Below are 18,970 nucleotides of genomic sequence, written 5' to 3' on the forward strand. Positions count from 1 at the left end.
ATGCTTTTATTTTTTTTAATTAATGGGAATGAAGATACCTTACAGCCTCCTCAGACCTTTCCTTGGGGCTTCTGCCCTTAGACCCCGGCAAGGGGGCCCTCTGACCTGGGTCCTGCACTACAGAGGGTCCCTCTGGCCCTGACACTTCCTCTGGCCATGCCCTCCATGGGGTGGAGTCAGCAGGGCCAAGGGGACATGGTCATTGGCTCCGCCCTGTGCTCTAGAAACCCAGACCACAAATGCCCTGTCTCAGCAGCCCCTGACCCATTTCTAGTGCCTGCATCAGCTCTCCCCAGAGTTCAGATTCCTAGGACTCACAGAGAGGCCAAAGCATAGCTGTTTGCATGGAGGGTATGAGCAGAGCCCGGACATGAGGTCTGTGTGTCCCCCTGTGCACATCCAAGGCCCCTTGTGGCAAGGGATGACCCAGCATTGGGAAGAAAACGGTCAGGCTAGTGATCAGAGACTGGGAATCAGCTCTCCCCACATGCTCACTTTCTTTGCCGGACTCCCCTGTGTCTGGGAATTCTAAATTTGAACCTGGCCTTCCCCCTTATAATGAATGTATATTTGTAAAGGCAGGAGATTAGACCCTACTGCACTTAACATGTTTACATGTATAGGATGTGAGCTCCCAGGTATGCTCTGGCCCTGCACTTCCAAAGGTCCAGAGCAGTTATGTTGGCTCTACTGAGACTGTAAGTGGTAAAGACCATCTCCAGAGAGGAGGGGTTCCTGCTTCACGCTCCAAAGTCAGGATCTTCTGAGTGGATAAAACAATGGACACTGTGACCCTCAATTGTAAATTGATTTAGAATAACGCCAAAGTGTGTAAGACGTGTGTGTACGCATGCACGCACCTGGGGACGTGTGTGGTACATGACTGTGTGTGTGTGTGTGCATGCGCATGCCTGGGGATGTATATGGTTCTGTATGTTATGTATGTGTGTGCGCCTGAGAGCGTGTGTGGTTGTGTGTATGTTATGAGTGTGTGTGTGTTACATGACTCCATGTGTGTGTGCCCGTGGGGATGTATGTGGAGCAGAGCCAGTGTGTCTGCACGTGTGTTTGTGTGTACGTGCATGTATTAGTTTTAATAGTAGAAGCTGTCCTTTAGAATTATGAAGTAGTAAAAATTGTATGATGTCCTTGGCTGTATAATTCAAAATTAAAATAATCTTCAATCACCAGAAATTTAGTCCCCATCAGATTCTGATTTTTTTTCCATATTGATTATGTCTTCATTTCACTGATGAGGAAACTGTAGCTTAGAGATGTTAACTGACTCAACCAAGGACATGGAGCTAGCGAGCCCAGGACCAGGACGCAGTCCAAGCCACCCTGTTCCAGAGGCCTGGAGCCCTGCTCACGATCATGCGTGGCCTCTTGGCGGGGGAACAGATTCTGATGGGCTGTGGCTAGCGTGCAGGCTGCCCAAGCCGGGGATTCGGGAAGCTGGGCGGAGAGTACCAGACAGCAGACAAGAGTGAAGGGCTGCTCAGAAGTCAGATAGGTTCCTAGGTCTTGGATGAGGAAGGATGCTCACTGATAATCCTTGATCCCTTTGCTGGTGGCTAAAAGGGACCAAGGCCTATGAGAGCACTTCTGGGAGCTGCCTGCCAAAACCTGGAAAAGGACTGCTCAGGACTGGCTCTGCAGTAGGAGCAGAGGAAGGAAATGCCGCCTCTTGGTGGACATTATTGTTGATGGCAGTAGGAGGCCTAGCAGCCTTGGCATAGAGGTGGCAGGACAAGGTCCTAGTGGATGATCGTTTTCAAGTGTCTTAAAAATCATTGCTTCATATATTTTATCCATTTTGTGGTTTATTATAGGGTGGTAATTATGGTCAGTGTTACTCCATATTACCTGGATTAATTAATTTTTTTATTGTTAATTTTCTCTTTAGTGATTTGGAAGCTATATTACCTCTTAATGAAAATTCTCTCTAAATTTTTAAAAATCATCTCTAAGTTCGTAACTTTATATGCAATTGGACCAGTATTCCTATAAGAGTCTCAAAAATGAAATAATCTATTAGATCCTGTTCCTCAATAATGAAAAATTTAGCATATTTTACCTCTCTGCTCTTCCAAACTGTGTGTGTGTGTGTGTGTGTGCGTGTGTGTGTTTGTGTGCTCCAGTTACTTTTTAGACAGTTGCTTTAAGTTTGTTACATTAACAAAGAAAATATAGGTATAAACATCTTGGATTTCATTGCTCACTAACACTATTTAATTCCATGTGTTTCCCACTTTTGAGTTATTTACTTATCGGGATTTCCCAATCAACTGGACACAAGATTGACTAATTTTTTTCAAGCGGTTGACTTGGAAAACTTTCATATCTATATGCAGATTTATGTTCTCCTCATCAACAACTCTCAGTGTGTTGTTCATAGCCCAAACCTTATTTTAAATTAAGGCATTGTCTTTCATCACCAAAAAAAAAAAAAAAAAAAAAAAATTCTTAATTTAAGGTGCTGTCTTTTTATGGCTGGCTAGTCTTGTATGCTGAATGGATATTAATAGAGATTTCCTTAACCTTCCTCCTTCTTTTTGCCATAACTCGAATTCATTGAGAAGCATGTTTTTACCATTTATCACATGGGCTTCCACTTTGACTTCCGCCTTAAACCATCACCCCACTCTTTTTCTCCATGCTTATTCCTGAAAAAGTGAGCTCTCTATCTGTTTAAAGGTGGTTCCAGTTAAAGATGTGTGACTCCCTGTCCAAAGGTCCAAAGGAAGAGAAAAGGAAAGATTCCTGTTTCTGGTGGTTACATTTTGTCAGCTTAGAGATCTAGTTATCCGTGTGGCTGCGGTGGAATCTGCAATATCTTGGCTCAGAGTTTCCTTTTTCTGGCTTACTAGGGGAGCCGCATTAGCTGGGGTCAAGGCGCTGTGGCCGTTGTCAGGATCCCGGGGCTGAGGCAGCCCCTCTCCCTCCTTGTTATTTTGATCTTGCAAACTGGGTCCCAGCTATGTGAACCCTGGACCTGGCGGCCAGGATCGCCCCCCATGCACCGTGTCCCCAGTTCCTCGGCGTCCCTCACTGCTATCAGCTAGTTCCAGTAAGAGTACGAGATGGCTTCCGCTGCGGTCCTTCCTCCTTCCTCTCCAGGCAGGCCCTCCTTTCCCACTAGTTGGCCCTAAGCCTTCTCTCCTGCGCTACATAAGCTGACGGAATTCCTCAGGGTTTCCAGCAGGTAGATGGCGCTCTTCTATGTTTGGACCCCTTCAGTGCTTGCAGTGGAAATTTAGGAGGTGGGAAGGAGGAGTTTGGGGGTTCTCCGGATCTAGGGGCTCCCTATCCAGCAGATTCAACTAACTGTGGATTGAAAATACTCGGGAAAAAACACAAAGTTTCAAAAAGCAACACTTGAATTTGCCATACACTGGCAACTACTTACATAGCATTCATGTTTTATTAGATACCAGAAGTAACCTAGAGATAATTTAAAGTACACAGGAGGACACAGCAAAAGAGAAAGTGACAACAAATATACGTGTATATTAATGTATAACTGAAAACTTCTGCTGTATGCTGGAATTTGATACAATGTTGTAAAATGTTTATATCTCAATAAAAAAAGTTTGTATATATATTGAAAAAGTAGATGGGAGGATGTACATGAGTCCCATGCAAGTCCTATGTCATTTTATACAAGAGGTGTCAACATCCATGGATGTTGACGTCTGGGGGGAGTCCTGGAACAAGTGCCCCATGGTTACCAAGGAATGACTGGAGGCCCAGGCTCCTTATCCCAGCCTGTCAGGTCCCCATGTGGTCTGAATCCTACCTGTACCACACTTCCCTTGTCACTCTCCTCCAGCCCTGGCAGACTGCCCTCTGATTTTTGAACAGGCCACACTCACTGTGTTTCATATCTGGCCCCTAGAAATACACGTTACTTTCTGAGAATGGCTCTGCTTTCACAAAATGGGCTGCATTGTTACTAGAGAAGACAGTGTGGATGTTCCTTTAAAAACTGAAAATGGACTTAACTCATGATCCAGCTTTCCCACACCTGGACATATGTCAGAAGAAAACTCTAATTCAAAAAGTCACATGCACCTCAATGCTCACAGCAGCACTATTTATTATAGCCAGGACATGGCAACAACACAAATGTCCATCAGCAGCTGACTGGATAAAGCAGTAGTAGTATACTTATACAATGGAATACTACTCAGCCATGAAAAAACAAAACAATGTCATTTGCAGTAACATAGATGGACGTAGAGATAGTCATTCTAAGTGAAGTAAGCCAGAAAAAGAGAAAAATGCCATATGATTTCACTTATATGTGGAATCTAAAAAAAGACACAAATGAATTTAACTACAAAAGAGAAACAGACCCACAGACATAGAGAAACAAACTTACGGTTCCCAGGGAGAGAAGGGGATGGGAAGGGATAAATATGGGGATTCAAAAAGTGCCCGTCTTGGGGAGTGATGGAAATGTTAGCTATCTGGATCGTGGTGATGGTTTTCTGGGTGTAGACATTTATCAAATTCATCAAATAGAACATGTGAAATATGTGTATTTTACTGTACAGGAATCATACGACAATAAACGTGCCTGTAAAAAAACAAGAAAAGATTGGCGGCATTTTGTCCTACTTTTTTATGTGTCTTTAGTGAGTGGGTCTTCAAGTTTCTGGTCTGCCATATTTTCTGAACCAGAAGTGCCCTGCTTCCCTTTCCTTTGTTAAACTGTCAGTGGGTGGCATTTATTCCCGTGGCTTCAACTGCTCTCTGTCCACTGATTAACTGTCAAATCTTTTCCAGCATGGGCATCTCAGTTCAGTCCCAGAAATATACGTATAATTGACAACTAGACATTCCCATTTTATTAGCCCATAAAAATCTCAAGCTCTGTATGTTTGGATTTACACTCGCTCAGACCTAGGTTTACTTTTTCAAACAACCGCATCACTATCCCTTCTGTTTTCCGTGCCAAACATCTGGGAGTTTTCCTTTACTTTTCCACTCCCTCACCCCCGTCAGTACTACAATTCTATTCCTTAATGTCCCCCAACTAAATCCCTGCTCCTCGCTCCCCACTGCATTAATTCCCACCCCTTGCTAGTCTGCCCAGTGCTGTTCTTTAGAGTGAACAATCCACTTTGCTCACTTTTAATGACAAATTTGTGTCACTCTCCTCCTTAAAACCCCAAAGAATTCCCCGCTGCGTATGTGAGGAAGTCCCCGCTCTCTGATTTAACGTCACACCTTCTCATAACCTAGTTGCTGCTTTTTTACAGCCTCAGCTTCCGTTAGTTCCTCACAGCCTCTAGCCTCACTGACCTTCCTTCCCTAATTGCAAAGTGCTGTTAGACACGACCAGACCTCTGCACGAGACACGCAAGCTGCTGAGAATCCCGTCCCCACCACGCACTCTCCTGGTCTACAGATTTGCTGGAATCCTTCAGATGTCAGTGCAGAAAGCATTTCCTCTCTGACACCTTCCCTACCTTCTAGAACCCTGCCCCAGGCAGTGCAAAAGCCCCTCTGAACATACAGTAAACATGATGCCAAGTGAATCTTAACACATTGTTTTGAAAACCTATTTAAATTTGTCTCTTCCATGACACACTGTGATCTCGAGGGATGGGGGCTCTTTGGTATTTGTCTAGACAGCTAATGTCAGGCACAGACCCCGGGCCATCGGAAATAGTCTGCTGACTCATCAAGAATTGTCGTCTTTGCGATGTAAGAAAGACTACATGATGTCTGATCTTACACCATCCGGCAAGGGTCAAAATAATTTCACATAGAACTGCACAGGAAAAATATGTGTATACTTTTCCTCTTTGTGAGCCCAAGATCATAGGCAGCCTGGAACGGAGGTGTCACTCTAAGCTGTCTGTCCCCTAGGCTGTCACGTCCAGCTTCAACATATTTTTTAGAAGTTGTAGGGATACGTGTACATCACCCCGTCTTAGAACAAACGGTGCTTCAGCCTGACCAACTTTAATGTCCATATAAAAATCAGAAATCTTCCAAACTGAAGCCTGAAGAAACATTTCACTTCTCTCCTTCCAGTCTGTCTGCCATCTGCATCCCACATCCCCACTGCTCACCTGCGTCAGACCACCTTCTATCTAGAAACATTTTAGGTGGGACACTTGGATGAGAACTAATTACAGCAGTCATGAAAATGGTCCCATGAACGTACGCTCTGCACAACAAGGATGTTTTGACCGGAGGCCTCAGCCGTGACCTTCAGGGTCTGTTCACATGTTCTGCCTGGCTTCCCTACAGATGTTCTGCAGAAAATCAAGCCTGCAGTTAAAGTCATAGAAGTCCCAAGAAATCCAGAAAAATAGAGTGAGATTTATTTCCTTGGGAATATTTTTGAAAACCATCCACTAATAGGAAGAAGAGCTTTAAGAGGGTCATTTCAGATCAGATGATGTCCAACTGCAGGTGGGTCAGTTTTGTCATTGTTGCTCGCTAGTTGGCTTTCTGCTGCTTCTAACATGCCGCTGTTTAGAGAAGTGGCCTGAGTAGGCCCTCAGAGCAGAAAGGTGAGCTGGGCCTGGAAACAGCCAAGCTCCTCTGCTGTGTAGTGACCCGCTGAGAAGGAAAGGATGGCCCAGGGCTTCCTCTGATTCTCTCCCTCAGTTATAAACTCTATGAAGGGAAAATGGAACAAAAAATCTTAATTCAATATGGTATTGTCAAAGTATAAAAATAATTGTCTTTGGAGGGGATGGTATAGTTGAAGGGGTAGAGTACATGCTGGGTTCAATTCGCAGTACCTCAATGTAAAAATATAATAAGAAAAAGTCTTTACAATAAAAGAAAAATAACAAATAAGAAAAGAGATCTCAAAGAACCCAAGTTTAAAAAGAAAAAAATGTCTTTTAAAAATAGTAGTCAGCTCAGTCTTTTGCTAGATTAGGAGTTTGGGATTAACAGATACACACTACTATGTATAAAATAAATAACCAACTCCCAGGTCCTTAATAACCTAGTTCAACCTGAATCCTTTCTCTTTTTTCCCCTAAGCAACCCGTGGAAGCATCTGAAATTCTCATCTTATAAAAGAATTCATTTAAAGGCGTTTTGAAAGTTACTGGTTAAAAGTTATTTGTGGTTCCATGAATATAGGTCTAGTAAGAATGACAGACAATAAACCACTAAGCAAATTAATATATGACGTACTGCCAGGTTCTAATAATTGCCAGAAAGAAACATAAAGCATATTAGGAGAGAAAATGATTGAATAGTAAATATGTGCGTGCTATTTTAAATAATGTGGTCAGGTAAGTCCTCTCTGAGGGTAAAATAATTTGAACAAAGTCCTGAATGAAGCAAAAGAATAAGCCACATAGGTAACAGACAAGAAAAGCCTCCCAGGCCGGGAGAAGTGTAAGTACGAGACTTGGAGTTACAAACACAGCTGTCCTGGTGGGGACCATCTGGGCGTTGAAGATGGGCTGGAGCAGAACGGTGAGAACTGAGGCTGCAGAGACGGGTGAGGGACCGGATCACACAGGGCCTTGGTAGGGACTCTGGATGTCCTTCTGAATACAATGGAAAATTACGAGATTATTTTGAAAAGCAGAACAGCTTGATCCGATTCATAATTTAATAAGACCGTTGTGGGTAATATTTGTGGAATAAGCAATGGAAGCAGGGCAAGGTAAGCTGATGGGAAGCCAATGGGAAGAGTGCTGCTGACCTGGAGAGAGACCCCGAGGTTGGGCTGGGATGATGGCGGGAGACGGGCTGAAAGGGGGACACGATTTGACAGTAATGGTAACAGGCCTTAATGCTCGAGTTGGACACAGACACAGAGTGGTTCAGGGTGATGGTTATGTGATATTTGGGGCTGAGCCACAGTTTTTGTGCAGAGACCTGAAAGGAGAATAAAGTGGGGACGTTGACATCGGTAAGAAGGGTTGGTGGGTGTTTAATTCCCCCTAGAGCCGCGTCTCTGTTTCTCTGTAGATGAAGTCAGCAGAGCAGGGATAGGTGTTCCTAATTCTGCAGTGAATTGCGTGTCCTTCTCATCGACAAATTCGAGAGGCCGACCTGCCCATCCAATTGCAACATCTTGAATCTGCTTCTTTCTATCCAGGAGGAGATTTCCAACTAAGATGCCACTCAAAAATTCCCATGCCCACAGTTAGAGCTGTGTGCCTTTGGAATGATGTCAGAGATGCCTCCACAGAGGCTTGGTGTGCTCTCTCTCCCTCAGAGCACACAGTTCCCTTCAGTCCGGTGGGTCTCAGCAGAGAAGATTTCACAAGTAGCCCCTCTCAGGCCCTGGGGACCAACCTCATGCTTGGCAGAGCTCTGAAAATGAGCACGAGTTCCGGGCAAAGGGCCTTCTCCAGGGCGCCATCTGGCAGATTACATGAAGACAGTGTACAAAAGAGTGGGAGGGTTGATGGTATAAATGGATTTTACTTTTTGCTCTGAATCTGATTCTGTCCTTCCATTTTATTAAGGAAGAGTTCTTAGGCCAGACATGATTCTCTTTTTTCTTTCTATTTGATCATCCAAGAGGTTTAGATAGGGTATTTGTTTTAGGGTAAGAATCTTTAAAAAAAAAAAAACAAACAACTATGCAAATTGTATCTTGTTAGGTATTTGGACAAGTAAATTCTCCCAGCAGTATTGAACCCCCTTGTACCTCCAGGGTTTCTCCAAAGGTTTACATGTTCCAAATCTGACCCAAAACCAATGAGCCTTTTTGTTTTAAGCACTTCACCATGGACAAAAGATGTCACTAAAGAAGGTGAGAAAAGAGCAGGTCCCCATCATCCAGAGTCCCTCCCAAAGGGCACACAGAAGTAAGGAGGAGATGAACGAGACAAACGGTTTATTTATACACAAGCAGGAGCCAACCAGAAAAGTAAGTACCATGTTAAATGGTGAAAGTTAAAGGCTTTTTTATCAACCTAACTTAATAGGGCAAAGGGAGAGGAGAGAATTGGCTTCCATGACAGGTTTTCTTCTACATCTATTGAATCTCAGGTGTCTTCAGCTTAAAGTGCTTTTGTATTAACCATGGGTTCCATCTGACTTTCCATTCCTCGAACTTTGTTTTCTTTTTCAACATTCACTCATGTATTCTGAGCCCCTGGATTTACCACATGAATTTTAGATTGATTGTCAATTCCTGCAAAACACCACCTGGGATTTGGGTAGGCATTCTTTGAATCCTTAGATCTATTCGTGGACTATTGTCATCTAAGTAGAATGAAGCCTTCTGCTCCATGAATATGGGATTATTCTCTGTGAATGTAGGTCTTAGTTTCTCTCAACAGAATCTCTAATCTATTGTAGTCTTAAGTGTCCAAGTCTGGTACTTCTTCCTCACCTCTTTGGATGCTGATTCAGAAGAGACACGACCTCCTGGAGAACCTCTGCTGCAACGGAGCTGACATGGAACTGCGTCCTGAGAAGACTTTAAATTCTTTTAAAAATAGGATTAATGTACTTTAATTACTAGATGAGTAATGAATGGGTCACATTAAGATAGGATTTTAATCCTTTTAGAATTAGTAGAGTAATATGGACACAGTACAAAAAATTGAAATATTGCCTAAAAGAGAAGAGATTTGTAATTCCCACCCACAGAGGTGACTATCATGAATGATTTGGTTCTTATGTCTCAGTCTCTGTGTCTCTCAGTATGTCTTTCTCCATCTCTGTCTCTCGCACACTCACAATCAGATCAGTTTACATCTATACTGATTTCACACATATGTGGTCATGCAGATGGGACCCTGGGTGCAGACAGTGGGTCTGCATACTTCCACCCTGAGGCCTCCCTTGACATTGGGTTGAGACCAGACACCCACTTTTCCAACTGCACAGCATTCATTCATCCACATGAACCAGAAAAAATGGACCCCATACACTCTTCATCAACATTAGTGTTGCTTTAATTCCGACTGTTGCAACCAGTGCTGTGATGATCACCCTTGAAAAGGCATCTTTGAATAGGTGTGTAAGGATTTTAGTGGGATGAACTGTAAGGATCAGAACTTCTGGGGAAGAGCTGCATCTGTGGCCCTTTGATGCATCCTGCACCCTGTTCTCCTGAAGAGGAGTGTCCCTTCTCTCTTCCCTCCAGGGGATCTGCTGGAGCCTCTGCCTGCTTACATTGTCACCAGGGCTGGTTGTCACCTGACTAAAGACCCGCCAGTGTGATGGTGACCGGTGCTCTCTCTGCAGTTTCCTTCTGCCTGTGTTCTCACCTGAGAGGTCAAGCATCTCTAACACACACTGGCCACCTGCATTGCCTCTCATTGGAACTGCCCATGTCTGTTCTGTTTCTGTTTAGAACACTGCGTTTCGAAAGGATTTTGGACTACAGGGATGGGAATCCTTTCTCCAACCTTGGGTTATGAGGAATGCTTTTTTCAGGTTGTGGTCTCACTTTCAAGCAGTTTTTCTGGGCTTTTGCTAATTTTTTTGATTGGTTTTGTTTTTGCCACAGGAAGAGCTAAGCATCTCCCTTATGTCTTCTGGCTGTGGTGTCACAGGGGGAACAGCAGTGTCTACCCTGAGATTATGCACAGAGTTACTAAAAGGGCTTCATTTTGTACATCACATCTTTAATCCCCCTGGATATCCCCTTAAAATGATAAAAATGCTGTTTCAAGTGAAAACAAAAAAAATTCCCAGCCCCAGCTAAAAACAAGTGGGCAGGGACAAAAGAAAACTTTTTTAAAGTTTCATTGACAGGGAACACCAAGGAGAGTTAAAGACACTCAGAGAGAAAGAGGACTTGGTGTTGTCAGGAGCTGGGTGAGGAGGGAGGGGAGTGCGCGCTCTGGATCCAAGGTTTCACTTTGAGGAAAGAAATAGTATGAAACTAGATGGTAGTGATGGTCGCACAACATTGTGAATGCCTCTAATGCTCCTCAGTTGCACAATTTAAAAGGGGAAAAGTCTATATTTTATTAATGAAACTCCAAAAAGAAAAATAAACCTTGCCATAAATGAAGTGAAACAAACAAAGGAAACTAAAGAAAACCAAACAAAAACATCTCCAGAGGAAGGGAAGTCAAGTTTGGGAGGGGGAGGGGAATGATAGTGGGAATTTGGAGAACATTTTGGAGAAGAAGGTGTGGGTGGGTGCAGAGGGGGCTCTACCCCAGTTGGTGGTGATGCCTGAACTGTTTCTCCATTGTCCAGCAGTCCAGCTGCAGATGCAGGTTCAGGAGGAGTTGCACGAGCGGCAGGAGGGAACTCGCGGTCTCCTGCTGGATCCAGATCATCCTTTTTTTGGTCTCTGACATCTTCCCCTGCCCCTGCCTCCTCTGTAACTATTGGATGTGGAGAGAGATTTAAGTCTTGTGGAAGAGCTCATGCTGTGTGAGAGGAAAAATTTACCCACCTGCCTCCCTTTCCATGTGCCTCTTCAAGGACAGAAAACTTCCCAGAGCTTTCCAGACAGCTCCCACCCAGAAAGTGCCCACAGGATGTGTTCTGTGACTGAATTTTTCCAGACAGGTGGTCTGAGGCCATTCTTTTCTCTGGTCCCAACAGTAGCTTCTGGGTACACCTCCTTGTGTGGCCCAGCCCTCGCCCCTCCCTCACCTACACACACGCATCAGCCCTGCCTTCCTGAACTTCGGGCTCTGTTTTGGGGGCTCCTGGTCCTCCACCTGACTTGCAGCGAGGTGGGCACTGTGCTCCATGTCAGAGCAGGGTGTGCTGAGCAACCCGTCATCCACGGGCAGGTACCAGGGGAGAGCCCTGGGTGATCTCTGGGTCAGAGGCGTGCCCCACTGATTTGTGGGCCACGGTGGAGGGGACCCTGCCATATCCAGACCCACCTGGATCCTGCGCTGGCCCTCAGAAGAGCGGCACATCAGCCCTTCACTTGGGGGAGGGGGGCGTTGGTTTTCTTATTCATCAGCTGCTGTTCAATATGTGGTATCTAGCTCTGCAATGACAGTGACCAGCAGCTGACCCGGCCTGGAAGCCTCAGAGCCCTGCCCGGCCAGGAACACTCCTGCTTCTGTCCACTCGACCCTATGCTGCCAGATCAGACTGAGACCTTGTTCAGCTCAGACACCCGGGAGGGAAAAGACATACCCAGAATGCATGGGCTCCACCTTGGGCAGCAGGACCCTTCCCTGGCTCTCCACATCCCAGCCAGCCAGCTTTGCCCTGGGCTGTGGATGTGACCGGCCCACCAGGCCTCTGAACTGCTCTTGCTTTGGGCAGAAACCCATCCCCAAATTGACTGCTCCACCTCCACCAGCCAGGACGGGGCCGTCGGGATACCTGGGTGGGATCAGAGTGGTGGCCTGGCCTGGGCGGGCCTGCCCTGGGCCTCCCTGTGTTACCTTTGGGTCTCTCTGGCCAAAAGTCCAGAGGCGCCTTGGGTGAGACATGACCCAGCGCTGGCAGCGTTGGTTAAGCCCCTCGCTGCGGGCTTTCCGGGGTCTGTGGCCTCGGGATATTGGGATGCAGCAGAACGTGACTCTGTCTCCAATCAAGTGAGCTGAGTAGGGACTTCTCTACAGAATGGGTGCCTGGTGACTTTAGTTCCAAGTTCTGTTGGGCTCTATTGCTGGGGAAATGAGATCACTTCCTGGGGTCCACTTACCCAAGCTTCCTCCTGACACATAGCTCCCCAAGGATCTTTCTGGGCTGCCGATCTATCATTTCTCACTCCATGCCATGTCCACACACAGTGACACCAACTCAGCCCCCCTCATAGCCCTGGGGAGGCGTGGATGCAGCCAGTGCTGCAGCTCTGAAGATACAGCTGGGTTCAGACATGGCTCCCCCAACTCAACAGTTCTATCACCATGGAAAAGCCACGTGCCTCTCAGGGTCTCCCCAATCTCCCGTCAGCACAGTGGGGACCATTCTGGCCCCTGCTTCCTAGAGAAGCCATCCTGTCTCTAGACCTAGAAACACCTACTGCATCTGTCACCCCCATGGGCTGGCATCACAGGGAGCTCGTGCACAGACTTAGCAAAGGAATGACCCCACAGAGGGATGGCGGAGCGCAGAGAAGATGCCACACAGGCCTGGGTCTGCCCTGAGGTCTGGAGAAAGTCACTTTCCTTATTGCTTGCTTCCCAGCTCCCAGTCGTGCGACTAAATTTAAATACAACTCTGACGTCGTCAGCTCTGGCAAACAACCTCCTAGGTCTTTCTGTCATGTTGACATACAGGCCCAGTGTCTGATCTCGGCCTCTGTGGTGGACTGCCCCACAATGTCTTCATACTTTTTGCCTTCAGTTCCCACGCCCTTTTGTGATCCCCACACCCTCCCCTGGAGGATGGATGGACTTTGAGACCAGGTTCTGACATGCAGACTGACTTGTGAAAATGTGCGTGAGTTCCACTCCTTCCCAGCTCCAGTTTTCCTTCTCTCTGTCTCTGTCTCTCAGTGCCTCTCTCTCTGTCTTTTCTCTCTGTTTCTCTGTCTCCCCTGCTTCTCTGTGTTTCAGTCTGTCTGTCTCTTTTCTGGTATGTATGTGTGTATATATTTATGTGTATATGTGTGTATTTATGTGTGTGTATTGTTCGGGCCCAGGGCAGGTCACTTCTGAAAATCCCTTGATGACATATTGATTATTTTGAATTCATGTTACTAAAGAAAAATTATCTTTGAAAATTGTGCAAGCACTTTGGTGGAATCTTCTCTAAGGACCAGCACTGCTAGGGAAGTGATGTTCCTGTGGCACTTTGATGTATCCTGTACCTTGTTCTGCCGGAGAGGAGCGTCCATTTGCTCTTCCCTCCAGGGGACCTCCTGGGGCCTCTGCCTGCTCACGTTGTCACCAGGGCTGGTTGTCACCGGGCTAAAGACCTGCCAGTGTGATGGTGGCCAATGCTATCTCTGCAGTCTGTCCATCTGCCTATGTCCTCACCTTACAGGTCGAGCATCTCTAGCACACACTGGCCACCTGCACTGCCTCTCGTTGGAACTGCCTGTGTGTGTTTTGTTTCTTTTCAGAACACTGGGCTTCAAGAGGTTTTTGCACCACAGCGATGTGAAGCTTTTCTCCGACCTTGGGTCATGAGGAAAGCTTTTTCCAGGCTGTGGTTTTTCTTTCCAGCTGTCTTTCTTGGCCTTTGTTTTCTGCTTTAGTTTGGTTTTATTTTGCCACAAGAAGAGCTAAGCATCTCCCTTCTGGCTCTGGTTTCACACTTAGAGCAGCAGTGCCTACCACGAGATTATGCACAGAGTTACCAAAAGGGCTTCATTTGGTACGTCTCATCTTTAATCCATCTGGATTTCCCTCTCAAAATACAAAAATGCTAATTCACGTGAAAACAAACAAACAAAAAATTCACCCGTCCCTACTTAAGATATGAGGGCAGCGAGAAAAAAAAGCCACCTTTTATATGATTTCATTGATAGGGAACATCCAGGATAGGTTAAGACAGAGAGAGAAAGGGGATTAGTGCTTCTCATTGGCTGGGGGTGGTAGGATGTGGGGTGCGCTTTGTATACAAGCTTTTAGTTTGAGGAAGGCAATTGTCTAAACCAGTGTTGTTGGTCTCACAACATTTTTAATGCACTTAATGCTCCTTAAAATTGCACAATTTAAAATGGGAAAAGGCTAAACTTTATTCTTGTAAACTTAAAACAAAAATAGAATATACTATAATAGAAAAGAAAAATATCTGACTCCATAGAAGATCTGTCCTTTTGGCTTTAACCCTGTGCCCTATTTTCTAGGCTTAATCTTACTAGCTCTGCACCTTTTGTAAAACAGTGTTGCCTTTAGCCTGAAATATACAGGAAAGCCTATTTTCAAGTCTTTGGTCTTTAAGGATATTAACACTTTTGCACTTATATAAAGACAGCAAGTTGCAGAATAGAAAATAACTTTTGCTTTGTTAGAGGTTTTACAGAGGCCCTATGACCTGGTCTACGTTGACAGCTGCAGACCAAGATAATGGCAGACTAATATCTTGGAGAACCATCTTCCCCAAGTCAGACTTCAGGCTCCTTTTCTAGTAAATAGGGGAGGGGCTGTGGTTGGTTGTTGCAAACTTCTTGGTGTCGGATTTCTTTGTCCTTTGAATCCTTTGCAGCTGTCCACGTGAATCAGATCACCGTGTTCCTGTAACACCTGCAACAAAATAAACTTTTTCTATTCTGCAACTTGTTATCTTTATAAGAGTGCAAAAGTGTTAATATCCTTAAAGGTCAGAGTTTTGAGAATAGGATCTTCTGTTTATTTCAGCCTAAAGGCAACATTGTTTTACAAAAGTTGCAGAGCTAGCAAGACTAAGCCTAGAAAACACGGCAGAGGGTTAAAGGAAAGGAAAAGATCCAATATGGAGTCAGATTTGTTCTTCTCTATTACAGTGCCTTTGGGTGAGAGCTAAGAGGATGACTCCTGGGTGGGTCCTCTACAGTCCCAGGCTGCAGTTCAGGCAGGGTCCCTGCCAGATTCACCATGACTTTGGACCTGATCTCCCGCAGAGAAAGTGACAATTATTGGATTAAAATTACCTGTCAAAATCCCTTCAATTGCCTGTAAACTATACCACAGCAGGGGATGTCTCATTGGCCAGTTAACTGCCAGTCTCCCCTGATGCAAGGGACCAGCGTCACGGCGGGATCCATGGTGGCCTGGACAGTGCACATTCCTACTTTTCTCTCCAGCCTTGGCTTCCTAAAATTGATGCTTTGAAACCTCCCGTCCCTCTTCCCTCTGGCCTGGTGTGAATGAACAAGATACCTGCACCCACCTGGGCTGAGGCCAGGCCACGCACACAGCCCCATGCACACAGCCCACCATCTGCTGTCTACCCCTGGGCTCAAGTGCACCCTCTGAACTCCCCCACCCCAAAGGTCCGCGTGCCTAGTGCCTCCGCCCTAGGGGTCCAGATCACCATCAGGACCATCAACCACCCAAGGCCCACAGGCCATTGGCTGGCAGCCTGGGATCACCCTGACCCATCGGGTCAGATGAGACACAGGGTGCGGGGATCAGGGTGCCAGGGCGGGAATTGGAACCTCTTTCAGCCCAGCCTGCCTCGCCCTGTAGCCTCAGACACTAACTATGAAGGTGCACACTAGGCTGGATCTCCCGCTGGTGGCAGTAGTCATCATTACTGGAGCTCAGATTTCCCCACCCCAACCACAGGGTTAGGGGTGAGGGAGTGAGCTTAGGGTAGGGGTGCACTCAGAGTGAAGGGGATCCCATGGTGAGGGGGTATAGGTTGAGGAGTGTGGGGCCGCTCAGATTGGAATTGACCTGGCTGAGAGGTGAGGAGTATAGTTTCAGGATTTTGGGGGTCCTTTGGTGAGGCATGAGTGTGTAGGGGCCATAGGTTAGGACCAAGCAGGACGGAGTGTCAGGGCACAGACCTCGGTGTGAGGAGAAGCCCTGTCTTTAAGGTCTGGTGGGAGACTGGGCCTGGCCAGGGGTGGGAGGGTAGTAACAGGGAGGGGAAGGTGAGCAGGGGAAGTGGGGCTGGTGGGGTGTGGCCTGGCCCAGGGCAGTCGTGGTTCTAGTTCAGTGCCAGGACCCAGTCGGTGGCGGGGTGAAGGCTCTGGGGATGGAGACCCGGCGGGACGAGCAGGAGGGGCACCACCTGGCTCCTCCCGGCCCCAGTGGCCAGGTCTGGTAAAGCAGGAGACCCACCCGAGCAGTTTGCGCTGCAGGAGGGAGGAGGAGGAGGGGCGCGCACGCGCTGACGGACAGATGCGCGGACGCCGGAACCCGCCCAGAACGAGTGGAAGCTGGCGGCAGCCGGTTGCTCCTGGACCAGCTCCTGGAAGAGGAACACGGCCTGGGGTCTGGGCCGCCGCTTGCCCTTGGTTTGGCTGCCGCTCCCGGGCAGTTAAGGGGGCGCTGGTGGGGGCGTGCTGCTCGAAGCCGGCGGGTGACGCCTGGGCTGTGCGACTGAGGAGGCGCACAGGGAGGGGTGCGGAGGTGAGGTCACGGCCGCGCGTCCGGTTAGGACCCTGAGGCGGTTCCCAGCCGCCTCTGTGGTTAGTGGTAACCCCGCTATTAGTAGTTCCTGAACCCCGCGTTTTTGCCGCCGCTTATACCCGGGTTTCGGAGAGCAGGTACTGCCCCGGGAGGTGGGAGGGCACCGGACGGCTCCGAAGCATCTCTGACTGGCCCTCAGACCATGACCTGCTCCCGGGAGGCGGGTGCGGTGCTGTCGCGGGGCCTCGGATGCAATGGGGGCTGCCCCATGAGAGCCCCTGGATTTGCTCCCATCTTCCCTGCGGCCTGACCTTGGGGGCGGCCTCTAAATCCCCAGGTTCTTGTGACTCAGGTTACAGGTCAGGCTGCCACTGGGAGGTGGGCGCAGTGTGATCAGTGTGCTGGGATGGCTGCAGCAACAGCGGGAAATGGTCGCAAACCCCGCGCTTTCACAGGGCAGCCCCAGTCCCGCCATCGCAGCCGCCGCCATTCCCTGACAGCACAGCACCTGCCTTCCAGGAGCAGGCTGGCCTGTAACCTGAGTTCCACGAATCTGGGGCAGCAGAGGCCAATCTCAGGCCATGCGCTGGGGAGTTTGAAGCCAATCCACGGGCTCTCATGGGCAGACCCCATAACCCGCCACTGCCTTCGACCACACCGCGCCCTCCTTCCAGAAGCAGGCTGACCTGCGGACCGTGCCTGGAGCAGCAAAAGCCGAGCCCTGGACAGGCCGTGGGAGAGAAGGGGGCAAGTCGACCAGCCTGCCAGGTCGCTGCCCATCTCCCTGCCGCTGCCCCAGGTTCGTGGATCACTTGTTTTCAAGTCAGTGGGTTCCTGAGAGGCAGGAGCGGTGCAGTCAGGAGGCGGGGTCTGCGGGGAGGGGTGCTGCCCCAAGGGGATCAGGTGGACTTGCTCCCATCTCCCCCAGGGCCAGATCTGTGGACGGCCTCTGCTGCCCCAGGTTCACAGGACGCATGTCATGTCAGTCTGTCCCTGGGAGGAGTGCTCAGTGCCCTCGGGGCAGCCTCAGTGGCTGACAATGATTTTGGAAGTGGGCTCTAGCCCAGCATAACTAACTCTCCTTTCTTCTCTTGCTTCCTCAGTTGGTGGCTGTATAGGCTTTTTCATTATAGGTTATTGCTGGATAATGAACATAGGTTTCTCTGCTATACAGAAGAAACTTTATTTAAAATCTATTTTTATATATAGTGGCTAACATTTGTAAATCTCAAACTCCCAAATATATCCCTTGCCATCCCCTTTCCCTGGTAACCTTAAGATTGTTGACTAAGTCTGCAAGTCTGTTTCTGTTTTGTAGATGAGTTCACAGTGTCTTTTTCTCTATTTTTTTAGATTGCACATATGAGTGATATCATTTGGTATTTTTCTGTTTCTGGCTGCTTTCACTTAGAATGACGATCTCTAGCTCCACCCATGTTGCTGCAAATGGTATTATTTTGTCCTATTCATGGTAGAGTAATATTCCAGTCTATAAATATGCCACAACTTCTTTATCCAGTCATCTGTTGCTACATTTAGCTTGCCTCCATATCTCGGCTACTGTATACAGTGATGCTATGAACACTGGGGTGCAGGTATCTTTTCACATTGGAGTTCTTTCCAGTTATATACCCAGATGTGGGATTTCTGGGTCATAGGGTAAGTATACTTTTAGTTTTTTGAGGGATTTCCATGCTTTCCATAATGACTACACCAAACTGGATTCCCACCAGCAGTGTAAGAGGGTACCCTTCCCTCTACAGCCTCTCTAGCATTTATCATTCATGAACTTCTGAGCGATGGCCATTCTGACTGGTGTGAGCTGATATCTCATTGTAGTTTTGATATGAATCTCTCTGTTTGTTAGTGATATCGAGCATTTTTTCATGTGCCTATTGGCCATTTGTGTCTTCATTGGAGAAATGCTTGTTTAGGTCTTCTGCCTATGTTTGGATTGAGTTGTTTGTTTTTTTGTTTTTAAGTTGTATGAGCTGTTTATATATTCTGAAAATTAAGGCTTTTTTGTTAGTCGTATCATTTGCAAATATTTTCTCCCATTCGTAGGTTGTTGTTTC

At 47.2% G+C, this 18,970-nt stretch overlaps 1 long non-coding RNA gene across 3 annotated transcripts in view; it reads left to right on the top strand.

Moving 5' to 3' along the window:
• The first annotated feature begins 16,631 nt into the window (after positions 1–16,631).
• LOC141575086 (uncharacterized) overlaps positions 16,632–18,970 on the top strand; it is a 65,556-nt gene continuing 63,217 nt past the window's right edge. Inside the window, exon 1 of one of the 3 annotated variants that reach the window (XR_012502402.1) lies at positions 16,632–16,895. This is a non-coding gene — a long non-coding RNA (uncharacterized LOC141575086). The remainder of the gene's footprint in view (positions 16,896–18,970) is intronic. The other 2 variants (XR_012502400.1, XR_012502401.1) reach the window with 2 other exon arrangements.

Source organism: Camelus bactrianus, chromosome 26 (genome assembly GCF_048773025.1).
Source record: "Camelus bactrianus isolate YW-2024 breed Bactrian camel chromosome 26, ASM4877302v1, whole genome shotgun sequence".
Lineage (NCBI taxonomy): Eukaryota > Metazoa > Chordata > Mammalia > Artiodactyla > Camelidae > Camelus > Camelus bactrianus.